The sequence below is a fragment of the Gorilla gorilla genome, chromosome 1 (assembly GCF_029281585.2).
Source record: "Gorilla gorilla gorilla isolate KB3781 chromosome 1, NHGRI_mGorGor1-v2.1_pri, whole genome shotgun sequence".
In the NCBI taxonomy this organism is placed as follows: domain Eukaryota; kingdom Metazoa; phylum Chordata; class Mammalia; order Primates; family Hominidae; genus Gorilla; species Gorilla gorilla.
The window spans coordinates 43,888,400-43,901,160 of NC_073224.2; the positions used below are offsets into that span (position 1 = coordinate 43,888,400).

Consider the following 12,761-nt stretch of genomic DNA (forward strand, 5'->3'; position numbering starts at 1 on the left):
GCGAGGCAGGTAGCAGTCCCTACCTATTTAGTGAATGCCGGAGGATTTGTATTATGAATAGTCAGCAAAATTAGAGTCGGAAACTCCTGCCTGAGCACAATGGGTGCATCCCCTTCATGTCCAGCCACTGGACAGCATTATCTGAATTCAGACTTCTCCACTATTCCCCAGAAAACTATATACAGCTCAGATTCCTCCTGTATCAGTCAGGGGGCAAGCAGGGTGCAGGCGGAACTCTGAAAAGGGTGTAAGTGAAATAAACTTGTGAAGGGAATGTTAACAGAGGTATAGGCAGGATGAAGGGAAACACCAAGGATGGTGAAGCATCCAGGACTGGAAACATCTGGAAAGCTCTCCCACTGAGGCCTGGAGGAGCCAGCAAGGTCAGGAGCCCCAGGAGCCCAGCCCCCTGAGGGCAGCCTCCTGTGCACAGAGCAGGGAAGAAAGTGGATTTGGGAAACAGACAGAGACTACCTCATGCATCCCCAATCTTCAGGACACTGGCACATACCCCATGCCTTCTGGGGGTGTTTCACTCAGAGATAAAAGGGAAAAACAGATCAGACGTCACAGGACCAAATAATACGTGAGGGAAAACAAGACATTGGTGCGTTCAGACTGTCAACGCCAGCACATTCAGAGGCTGAATCCACTCCTGGATGTACTACTGGATTGAGACCAGGAGCCCACGGCTCTATAGGAAGGGGGTCCAACCTTCTTTCTTGATCCTCCCTGAGCATCCGATCTGAGGAATGGGTTCAGCATTAGAAGTGTACCAACAGACTGGGCACAGTGGCTCACGCCTGTAATCCCAGCACTTTGGGAGGCCAAAGGCGAGCGGATTACTTGAGGTCAGGAGTTCGAGACCAGCTTGGCCAACATGGTGAAACGCTCTCTCTACTAAAAATACAAAAATTAGCCCGGTGTGGTGGCAGGCGCCTGTAATCCCAGCTACTCGGGAGGCTGAGGTGGGAGGATCACATGAGTCCAGGAGGTATAGGTTACAGTGAGCTGAGATGGTGCCACTGCACTCCAGTCTGGGTGACAGAGGGAGAATCTGTCTAAAAAGAAGGAAACATGCCAACAGGTCTTCCTTAATCATAACACTTTCCTAGGCCTCATGAAAGATGGCAGCTATTTGGGGAGCAGAGTGAGTGCCCAGGACAAATATATGTTTTGACAGAAAAGGTGCTGCAAAAAGCTCAGGAGGAAACCCTTCCCCTCGATACGACCAGTATGTATTATTGCTGAGATTCACCAAGAACGTACTGCATGCCAGACATTGTTCCCCGTGCTTCTCACGGACTCACTCCATCCTCACACAACCTCCCTAGGAAAGGGGTGCTGTTGTGTGTCCTCCCCCACTCCACATTCATACATTGAAGCATTAACCCCCAGAGCAACTATATTTGGAGGTGGACCCTCTAAGGTTGTAATTACGGTTAAGTGAGGTCATAAGGGTGGAGCCCTGATCCAATAGGATTAGTGTCCTTATAAGAAGAGACACCACAAAGCACTTTCTCTCTCTCCTCTAACTGTGCCTCTCTGTCTATCTCTCCCTCACACTCTGTCTCTCCACACACACACCATGTGAGGACATAGTGAGAAGGTGGCCATCTCCAAGCCCGGAAGAGAGCCCCCACCAGAAGCCAAACTTGCCAACACCTTGGTCGTGGATTTCTGGCCTCCAGAACTGCGAGAAAGTAAATGTCTGTTGTTTAAACCACTCAGTCTGTGGCACTTTGTTATGGCAGCCTAATACAAGCACTATCAATATTCCTCATTTATTAACGAAGAAATTGCATCATAGGGAAACTAAGTAGCTTTCTCAAACTCACCCATTTGCCTTAGATTTTGGTCTCTGCATCTCTCAGGGTCCTGCTTTTCTTACAGGAAATGGGTTGGTAGAAATAGATCAGGGGTCGTAGCCTCAGATGTCAACTGGGAGGCAACAGATAACAGAAACAAGCGAAGTTGTCTGCACGGGAGTGTGGCAAACTGGAGAGGGCAGTCCCCCTTAGAAAGAGACAGCCTCCGGCCAGGCGCCGTGGCACACGTCTGTAATCCCAGCACTTTAGGAGGCCGAGATGGGCAGGTCAACTTAAGGCCAGGAGTTTGAGACCAGCCTGGCCAACAGTGAAATCCCGTCTCTACTAAAAATATAAAAAATTAGGCTGGGCATGGTGGCGCACACCTGTAGTCCCAGCTACTCAGGAGGCTGAGACACGAGAATCACTTGAGCCTGGGAAGTGGAGGTTGCAGTGAGCCGAGATCATGCCACTGCACTCCAGCCTGGGTGACAGAGTGAGACCCTGTCTCAAAAAAAAAAAAAAGAGATGCAGCCTCTAATCAGCATCAACCAATCGCTGGCCAAGTGCCTCATGTTCTCAGAGCTACACTTTTTCAAGACATCTGGATCTTTTTAGGAAGTGTTTAGGTTTTTCAACTGTTAGCAAGAAATTCCATCACAAAACAGTGTACAGGCCAATGAAGACACATCTATGGGACATCTCAGTGTGCAGTGGCCAGTTTGTCCTTTCTGGGCTAGATTATTTTTCTATACACCTTTCTCTTCCTGCCTCTCCCCTCGGCCATCAGTCTCTGCTTTCAGTATCGTCCTTCCTTCCTTCCTTCCTCCTTCCTTCCTTCTTTCCTTCCTCCTTCCTTCCTTCCTTTTCTTTCTCTTTCTTTCTCTTTCTCTCTTTCTTTCTCTTTCTTTCTTTCTCTTTCTGTCTCTCTCTCTTTCTCCCTTTCTTTTCTTTCTTTCTTTCTTTCTTTCTTTCTTTCTTTCTTTCTTTCTTTCTTTCTTTCTTTCTTTCTTTCTTTCCTTCCTTCCTTTCTTTCTTTCTTTCATGGAGGCTCACTCTGCTGCCCAGGCTGGAGTGCACTGGTGTGATCTCGGCTCTCTGCAGCCTCCGCCTCCCAGGTTCAGGTGATTCTCCTGCCTCAGCCTTCCAAGTAGCTGAGATTACAGGTGCCCACCACCACGCCCAGCTAATTTTTGCATTTTTAATAGACATGGGGTTTCACCATGTTGGCCAGACTGGTCTTGAACTCCTGACCTCAGGTGATCCGCCTGCCTCGGCCTCCCAAAGTGCTGGGAGTACAGCCGTGAGCCACCATGCCCAGCCATGATTGGCAAAGTTCTAAAAGGCAGCAGGGGATGTTCTACTCAGCCCAAGGGAATGGCTGGGAGGTGAAGAAATTGTCAGGAAACCATGAGAGCAGCAGTGATCTCACCCCTGGAAGATAGGCACAAAACAGCCTCCTCCTCTGCTCATGAGGGATTGTGAGGCATAATCAGTAAGAGCGTCTGTAATAACACACTCAAAGTCCTACTCAATGCTTAATAGCTGCGTGCAGAAATTCCAGTGGGTCCATTTTTAGTTGGGGCTAATGAGGGTTAAAAACTCTCCAGGCTGCCCAAAATACCCTCAGCAAGGCTCCCCGAGAGGGGTTTTATTTACCACACTGCTGATTAAGGAACAGTTTATCTACTCTGGATCATCTTTCACCAAAGCCTTTATCAGTGTGTTGTTTTGGCTGCTGATGGTTTGTTTTATTTTTTAAATAAATGAGAACAGATTATTTGTGTTCCAAGGCCATGACTCAAGTTAGCTGTTTGCCAGCTGTGAGGGAGACAGAGCCGGATCCTCTGGGGCCAGCCCTCCCTTTGCAGAGCTGGAGGGAAGTCACAAGGATGAAGGAGTGAAAAATGAGGAGTCAAAAATTCACTTATTTCCAGGTCTTGCTGGGGAGCAGCTCGATGGGGCAGTCATGATCTGGGGAGGACTAGCCCAAAGAAGAATGAATGGGCTAGAGGCCAGGTGGAGGAAGGAAGGCCAGAAACAAAGTGGCAAGGGACAAAGAGGTAGAGCAGAGGGAGGCATCCAAGGAGGTGCATCATCGGAGACTTCTCCAAGAAACTGAATACATCAATGCACAGGATTTTATTTTATTTTTCAGATGGAGTCTCGCTCTCTCACCAAGCTGGAGTGCAGTGGCACGATCTTGACTCACTGCAACCTCTGCCTCCTGGGTTCAAGCGATTCTCCTGCCTCAGCCTCCTGAGTAGCTGGGACTACAGACACGTGCCACCACGCCCAGCTAATTTTTGCATTTTTAGTAGAGACGGGGTTTCACCACGTTGGCCAGGATGGTCTCAGTCTCACGATCCACCCACCTTGGCCTCCCAAAGTGCTGGGATTACAGGCTTGAGCCACCGCCCCCAGCTATGCACAGGATTTTAAAGGGAGGACAGAACTGAGCAGAGGGGAGGACCTCAGTGAAGCTGCACTCAAACTAAATCTACTCTGGGCAGATCAAGGAAAAGCTTGAAGGATGTGACTTAAGGAAGAACTTTCTACTGAAAGAGCCAGGAGACCCTAAAATGCATTTTCTGAACAGATAATGGAGATGCCTTTTGGGTAGAGAGCAGCACTCGCTGGATTTGGGGTCAGCCCTGTCAATAACCCATGGAGAATCCTGGGCATGCCCCTCCCCTCTCTGAAGTTGGGTCCATAAAAGGAGGGGACTGAAAGACATCCCTTCTTCTAAAGCTTGGCTGCACGTTAGCATCACCTGGGAGCTGCTAAAAATCCCCATGCTTAGGCTGCAACCTAGACAGTTTCAATCAGAATCTTTAGGAGTGGGGTCCACAGCTGGAATACTGTACATGATCAAGTTTGAGACTTGCAGAGCTAGATGGTATCTAAAGGTCTCCATCAGCCCTGACATTCGTTAAGTTTTTTTTTTCTTTTTGTTTTTTTGAGACGGAGTTTCACTCATGTCGCCCAGACTGGAATGCAGTGGTGTGATCTCAGCTCACTGCAACCTCTGCCTCCTGGATTCAAGCAATTCTCCTGCCTCAGCCTCCCACATAGCTGGAATTACAGGCACCCACCACCATGCCCAGCTAATTTTTGTATTTTTAGTAGAGATGGGGTTTCACCAGGCTGGTCTCAAACTCCTGACCTTAGGTGATCCACCTGCCCCGGCTTCCCATAGTGCTGGGATTAGAGGCGTGAGCCATCGCACCCAGCCTCATTAAGTCTTTAAGAAAAGGAAAGAGGGGGTGGCTGGCAGGTAGTCCTCAGTAGAAGCAAAGCATGGACCAAATGGCTTCTTTAGTGTTCCACGGTCCATAAGGTTCAGTGATTTGAGACCCTGAGTAGATGGGAACTTGCTGCCAAATTCCAGCCAACTGTTTCTCTACATTAATTCACCTACAAATATTTATTGAGCATCTACTATGTGCCTGGCACTGTTGTAGGCTCCAGGGATACAACAGGACTCTCTCCTTTGTTCAACTATTGGGAGAGACCTGAAACCACAAAGTTAAAGAAGAGTGCAGGGTGGTGCAGAGAATGGGAGGGAAAGGGAAATTTGGGAATGTGATTCACACGGAGTTTTTCAAACTTATACATTATTTGCTCAAATCCCTAAGGTTACTATGGACCTGTCCTTGTCCCATTAATCTCATTTTCCTTTCCTCCTTCAACTCTGGGGTCATATATATCTGAATTTAGCAAGCAACAGTAGGGTCAGAAAAATTCTGCTCCCTGATCCCAAATTCACGCTCCCAGGTATATATCAGGTCTTCCCAATTGAAACACGAGCTCCTCACAGTTGAGGATTGGGCCTTGCATCTTTGGGGAGCAGATGGTGTAGTTTAGCATGTGAGGGCTAGAGACAGATGGCCTCTTACTAGAGACTATCGCTGTGTGACCTTGGGCACAATACCTAACAGCACCCAGCCACCTAACTCAGCTCGCATCTGCAAAACAGGGATTGTAATAGCACCACCTTTTACTAACCATTAGATTGTTGTGAAGAGAATTGCCTGAATTAATACAGGCAAAGCAGTTACTAACAAAGGCTGGCACATGATCAACGCTCAGTTTGTGGTGACTGTTATTATCCTGGAGCAGAAGATGTTAAATGTACTTGTGATGAAGCTAATGAAGTATGGTGGTATCTGCTCTTTCTCATTTCACATCAGAGCATGGGGCGGATATGTTGGTTAAGGTAATGGCAGATGCTGTAAGAGGTAGGCTCTGAAATCCCAGTGGCTTCATTCAATAGGAGTTCACTCTTCTCTCATGTAAAGTCTGATGGGCCTGGGGAGGGGGTGCTGGGCTCCATGCAACCATTTAGGGTGCCGAGGTACCATCATCTTCAAGGCATGAATCCCGAGGCATCCCAGGGCTTTGACATCCCAGTGACACACCACATGAGGGAGTGAGTGCAGAGTCACACGGAAGGCTTCTGCAGGCCAGGGAGTGGCATCACTTCCACCCACATCCCACCAACCAGAACTCAGTCGTATGCCACAGGCGCCTGGGAAAGGTACCCAGGAGGAAGTGCAGGAAGGGCTGAATCTTATGTTCCTCCAAAATTCACATGTTCAGCTCTAACCCCCAATGTGAAAGTAGGGAGAGGTGGGTTTCTTAGGGGGTCATGAGGGATTAGTGCCCTTATAAAAGGGATCCCAGAGAGCTGGCTAACCCCTTCTACCATGTGAGGAGGCAGCAAGAAGCCACTATGAGGAATGGGCTGTCATCAGACACCAAAGCTGCCAGCAACTTGATCTTGGATTTCTCAGTCTCCAGAACTGCGAGGAATAAATGGCTAGTGTTTATAAGCCACCCAGTTTATGGTATTTTTGTTATAGCAGTCCAAACAGACTAAGACAGGGGCCTCTAGGACTCGGCCTCCAGGATCTTCTTAGTGGGCCAAACTGTCTCCCATCTCAGGCGCCCAGACCCATGGTGGCTGTCCTGTCTGCAACTTGCTCTAGGACCACTGTCCATGTGTAGGGCTCACTCCTCCTGTCTCCTTCTTCTCCAGCCTTCTCCAGTTACTTTTCTCCTCTTCCTATTCTCTCTCTGAGGGCATCTACCCTCTATTGAGCTCCTGTGGTTGGAGAAAGGTTCATTGTTTGGCCATGGAGGCCTCTGGTGGCAAGGTTCCCTAGGGATTTAGCAATAAGGGATGTTGAAGGGTGGAGCTGGTAGAGGAACCTTCCAGGGAGGAGAGCCGTGGCCACCTCCACCTGCTTCCTGTGAGACCAGGAGAGCAAAATCCCAGGCTGCCAGGCTCCCAGGAGACCGCAGGGGATCTTAGCCTCTGATGATCTCCCTGATCCGCAGCAGACATATCACCAAGGAACTTAGGAATGCAAACTCTCAGCCCCAAACCAGCTAAATCTGAAATTCAGCTCCGAAAAGTCAGTAACCTGCCCCAAGTCACACGGCAAGTAAGGGACAGGACAAAAGCATTTGAACAAGACTTTCAGATGATTGGGGTGCACGCAGGTCTGACAGTCTCTGCTGTAGGAATGGATGGGGCCCATGGCAAGGGTGCAAATGGGAAAGTGCTTCTTACTGTCCTCCAGTGGCCATAAAGTGAACAACAGTCCAGCCTCCAGCTCTGGGGACAAACTTGGAGTTGAGGTGGCAGCAATGACAACAGGTAGATTAGGAAGCAAATTCTAGAAGGCACTGGGAATCCCACAGTGCCCAGCATGGGGCTTACCTGGGTCTGCCTCTTGGACAGTTTTAAGACTTGAACTAGAGTCCAGCCCGGAGCCAGACCCAAAGTCTGTTTCCAGAAGGGTGAACCCACCTACATTTACATGTCATAGGGACCAGGCACAGCTGGCTGGAAGGGGCATCTGTGGTTGGACCGATGAACCCAACAGGGTCCAGGCTTTAAAATGCTACCATCATCCTCAGGAGGTACCAAGGCAGGCAGAGTCCCCTCTTCCCTGGGAGAGCACAGAACTCCAAGCTAGGGGTGCAGAGTGGAGATTGGGATGTGAGGGAGGAGGAGCAGCAAAGCCACTGCCCGGCTCATCTAGAAGAAGGATGGATGGGGCCCCTGTAGCAGCATGCGGCAGCTCGGTCACCATGAGCCCCAGATGCCAGTGCCCAGCCCCTCTGAGCCTGGGATGGTGGTCCTTGGATGCCCCACTGTTCTTCTGGGTGCACCACGTGGGCCACAGCCCCTCAGAGTACAGATCACTCAAAAGCAAGGTGGTTTTTTAAAGATACATTTCCGGCCACAGACTTGAAAGTACGTAACAGTCGTTAAAATAAACATGAGAAAGCATGAATGGATCTGTGCTTTAAACTTTATTCAACACAAAATTGTCATCAGAGAGCCTGACATAGATAACCTCAGGTTCTTTCCAGGTATCTGACTCAGGAGTCGGTGGATATGGCATGCTGGACTTTTTGCCTTGTCAGAAGATCCCAAGGACCCTCCAGTTTGGGAATCACCAGTCTGGCTATCATCATCATCATAACCAGAAGCCCGGAGTGTCCACCTCTCTACCCTGGTGTATCTTCCCCAGCCCCTGTCACTGGCCACATCCTCACTGTGAGGCCCCAAAGATGAGGTGGGCACAGAAAGGGGGGCACCTTGAGGGCACCAGGGCAGCTGCCCAACAGGTTGGGTGCAAAAGACCTCTCTTGAGGGTCTGCACAGGCCCCGGCTCCATGGAGTAATCCAGGCAATCGTGTCTCAGGCCTTGGGAGGCAGAAGAGCCAGCAGCAGTTCCATGCCAGGTGGAAGACAGCCTATATCTGATGCCCTCAGGCTGGTCATCAGTGCGGACTCCTCCTTGGAGACATCCCTCTGTTTTGTGGGGATAGACTGGCACCTGCCTGAGGCTGAGGCTGCTGCCAGCCACTCCCTGCTCAAGGTTGATCTGACCTCTTTCCCAAGGAAGCTGAATGAGACAGCAAAGGCCTCCCCTGGGAATCTCAAGAGTGGGGCCCTCGTTCCAACTCCATTCTTTTCTAGCCATGCATCTTTTGGTAAGCCTGGGTCTGAGTTTACTTTTCTGCAAAATGGTTGGTTGAGTGAGGCTCCAGGCTTCTTTATAGGAGGCACTTATGAACACCAATGTACCCTAAAGAAGGGGAGTGGGGTGCTAGAAAAGGGCCTGAAAGCACAGGCACACTCTTTTGCTTAGATTTTTTTTTTTGGCTTTGCCGTTTCTTTTTATTACAGATTGTTTATTATTTTTACACCAATACATCTGGTACAGGTGAGTCTTCAGTTCTTCAGAGAAATAGTATGAACATCAAATGCAAACAATATTGTTCTATTTATGATTTGTTTTCATAATTGAATACTAGGTCATGATAAAATCGCTGACATTTAGGCAAACTCAGTATAAAATAGACATTTCAAACATTTAGGTATAGCCCAACAAGATATCTCAGTAGATTTATCTTTTGCTTAGATTATAGGCTAACTAGAGATGGCTCGGGAGCCTTGGGGACTGGGAACCAGGGCAATACTGAGCCCCTCCCAGACATCTCTTGGTGCTGCCACTGGTTACGTGGCTCAAAGCCTGCCTCCCTCATGGGGTGGTTGCAATGGTCAAATGAGATCATGCAGATGAAGATGAAGCCCTTCAGGAACTGTCATCCTCTCCACAGATGGAGCACATGCTTAGCCCCTCCTATAGTAGGACTGCAACCCTCTAGCCAAGAGCCTGACCAGCATTGCTTACTGATGGCATAGTGAATGATGTCCCCTGGGACCCCTTCTGCAGAAGAGCCACCAACGAGCACTTTCCCAGCCCTGCGCCATGCACCAGCTGGGCTTCTTCCCAAGCCAGGGACTTTGTCAGATCTGCCAAGCCCCCTAGAGCACTATTTGCAGGAGGAAACTCCCTACTCATCAACAGCCCAGGTGGTCCCCCAAATAGGTGGCCACAGCCTTCGAAGGCTTGAGGGCTTTGTTCTAAGGGGTCAGTAGTCCTCAAAAGGTGACCACTGCCCAATTATTGCAGGAACATGGGGATGCTGGTGAAAAATGAAATTCCAGGGCCCCATCCTGGGTCTAAGGAATCCATTTTTGGGAGTGAGCTTGAGCGATCTGTGTCTTTTTTTTTTTTTTTTAATTATAAGCACTCCTTTTTATTGGTGCACACTAAATTTGAGTTTTGGAAAGGAACCATCATGAGATCTGGTCCCCTGTCCAGAAGAGACTTCTTGTGAACCATTCAAATTCCAGAGAATCTTTCCCATTTCTCAAGAGCCCACCTTATTTTGGAGGATAAGGAAGTGACAGGAATGCATAAAACTTACCAGCCAAGTGTCCTTTGGGAACAGTCAGCTCAGACAGTGCAGGAAGAAAACCTGAGATCAAAGGAAGACTGGGGAGGTCAGGTCCTCCTGCACTTGCAGCTTTTGCTAAGGGCAGAAACTTCTGTCTGTGGTAAAAGATAGAAAACTAGAGTAGGTCTCAGTAGGGGGACTGGTGGGTGCCCCATCAGACTCGGCCCAAATTTCAGCTCCGCCATGCCATTTCCTCCGTCACTCCCTCCCCAGCACACCCACCCCTCCGCAGAGCCGTCCTCGCTAATGTGCCACACATGCCGTGTGGCCCCTCCTTAGCACTTTCTCACCTTTGAAGTTCTCCACATGTCTGTCCTCACTAAGCTAAAAGAGCTAGCATGAGGTCCTGCTTGGCTCTGCAACCCCAACCCCTGGCCCAAAGTGCTGTTAGATGTGTGTTGAATGAATAAATGAACCAATTCCATAATCAACTTGTGGGATGAACATCCAAAGGAGAGAATCAATTTTAAGAAATAATTTAAAGAGACAAAGAAGGTCGGGCGCAGGGGCTCACACCTGTAATCCCAGCACTTTGGGAGGCCAAGGCGAGTGGATCACCAGAGGTCAGGAGTTCGAGACCAGCCTGGCCAACACGGTGAAACCCCATCTCTATTAAAACTACAAAAATTAGCCAGGCATGGTGGCAGGTACCTGTAATCCAAGCTACGTGGGAAGCTGAGGCAGAAGAATTGTTTGAATCCGGGAGGCAGAGGTTGCGGTGAGCCGAGATCACGTCACTGCACTCCAGCCTGGGCGACAGAGTGAGATTCCATCTCAAAAAAAAAAAAAAAAAAAAAGAGAGAGAGAGAAAAAGAAAAAAGAAGTATTTATCATACAACCCATTATCTTTATAAATAACATAGTGAAAACAAACAAATCAAGGAAGGGTTAGATGAACCCATCATCAATAGTTCTAGAAGCGAATAATTCAGGGAAGTAGTGTCCTGTGAGTCTGGCCCAGCGTGGCAGTCCTGGGGATCTCTAGGTAATTCCTGGAGCAAAAAAAATTAAGACAATGAACGTCTGTCTTTCATGCCTCTACTCTCTCAGAAGAACGAGGGCTGTGGTTGAAACCTAGGAATGCTCCCTGTTGGAAGCGGTGGATCTCCTGTGCAGTCTGCGGGGCAGAGCCTCTTCTCTCCTTCCCTGCATCTTCTCTTTTTTGCTGCTCCCTCACTTGGTGGCCATCCCGGGACTGCATGGAGCGGGTGTCAGTGCTGTCTTCACTGGGTGGGAAGTCACTTTTATTACCTCGAGGCCAGGTTTTCCAACCCGCCTTTCCCCATCCTCCACTCCCTTCTCACATCCACCGTGTGTCTTCCGTGTCTGAATTGCCCCAGAGGATGGGGGAGGGGAGGAAGGTAAGCATAGGGTAGGGAAGAGTGCTGGGCAGGCCCAGCGCCAGCCACTCTCGAGGAATCAGCCCGGCCCTTGCGGGGGCGCCCGTGGGTGTCTGAAGTTTGTTTCTCCACAGAAGCAGACGCCAGTGGCTTGTGGCTTCCACAGTCTGGAGACGGCCTCGCAGCACCATCTGTGTTCCTTCCCCACCACAGTCACAGATGCACCCACGGGTTTGGAACAGCCGGGCTGCCCGAGAAACCGAATCTCTATATTGTTCCTCTTCATGGGGGAAATAAAAAGCCTTCCGTAAAGAAAAGAACAGCCGGGTCATCTTTCCAGTCAGGCCAGAGGGAGTGTTTCTGGGACAGCCCGGGAGCCACGGTGGAGAGAGGCAGTGGCTGTTCTCGGCTGCCTGGGGCAGCTACTGCAGGGCGATGCCTTCAGGGTATAGTCCCAAAACAGCAGCTCCAGCAGGATCCCAGGGTTCTTCGGGACCTTGTTAGGAATACAAAGTCCTGCGTCCCGCCTCAGACCTACTGTGTTCCTACAGGCCTTCCAGGTGATTCCAAGTTTGGGAACCTCTGGGTTAAGGGATGCCATGGAGCGAGCCCTTGGCCCTGGGGTGGGAGGCAGGAGCTGGGGTACTGGAGATCATGCTGGGGCCTCCACTCACAGACCTCATCCGTTTACCCCAGTGTTGCAGAAATACATAGTACTCGTGTGTGTGTGTGTGTGTGTGTGTGAGAGAGAGAGAGAGAAAGTCGTGTCCTTTTTTCCCTGAGAAGCATACAATGGGGGAGAAATGCTGAGGATTGGTGCTTTCACTCTTCCAGGCACAGGCGAGCGTCTATCCCGACTTGGAGAGCTTGTTTTCACAGATTCCCAAGTAACCTGGCTCCGAGGCTAACACCGTGTCCAAATCCTGTTGCCCCACGTGCATCTGCTGTTTGAGCGCAGGGCCGCCATTTCTTGCTTGTTCATCCCCAGGGACTGGGAATGGAGAAAGCATGCGGGTGTGGCTGAGGGGTTCCTGTGGAAGGGAACCCCTCACTGGGCCACTGGGTGGGGCCTGGAGCAGCACAGCCGGAGGGCGCCCAAGGGATTCCACAAAGGAGCAGCCTTTGGTGAAAAACAGCATGCTATCTCCCATTTCACAGAAGTGGGGTCCTGGACAACTTCTACCTCCAGTTAGGCTGAGTCACTGGGCTGTTCTCACATAGACCATCCCATGATTTGGCTTCATGCGTCACTAGAAAGGTCATTGATAGCTAATGTTTCACCACT

At 49.8% G+C, this 12,761-nt stretch overlaps 1 long non-coding RNA gene across 1 annotated transcript; it reads right to left on the reverse strand.

Annotated features, from left to right (window-relative positions):
• Positions 1-8,169: 8,169 nt before the first annotated feature.
• On the reverse strand, positions 8,170-10,936 carry LOC129528823 (uncharacterized). Its single transcript, XR_008674104.2, has 3 exons — positions 10,788-10,936; positions 10,107-10,231; positions 8,170-8,917 (listed from the first exon to the last, which is right to left on the reverse strand). It is a non-coding gene; the product is annotated as an uncharacterized lncRNA (long non-coding RNA).
• Positions 10,937-12,761: the final 1,825 nt, after the last annotated feature.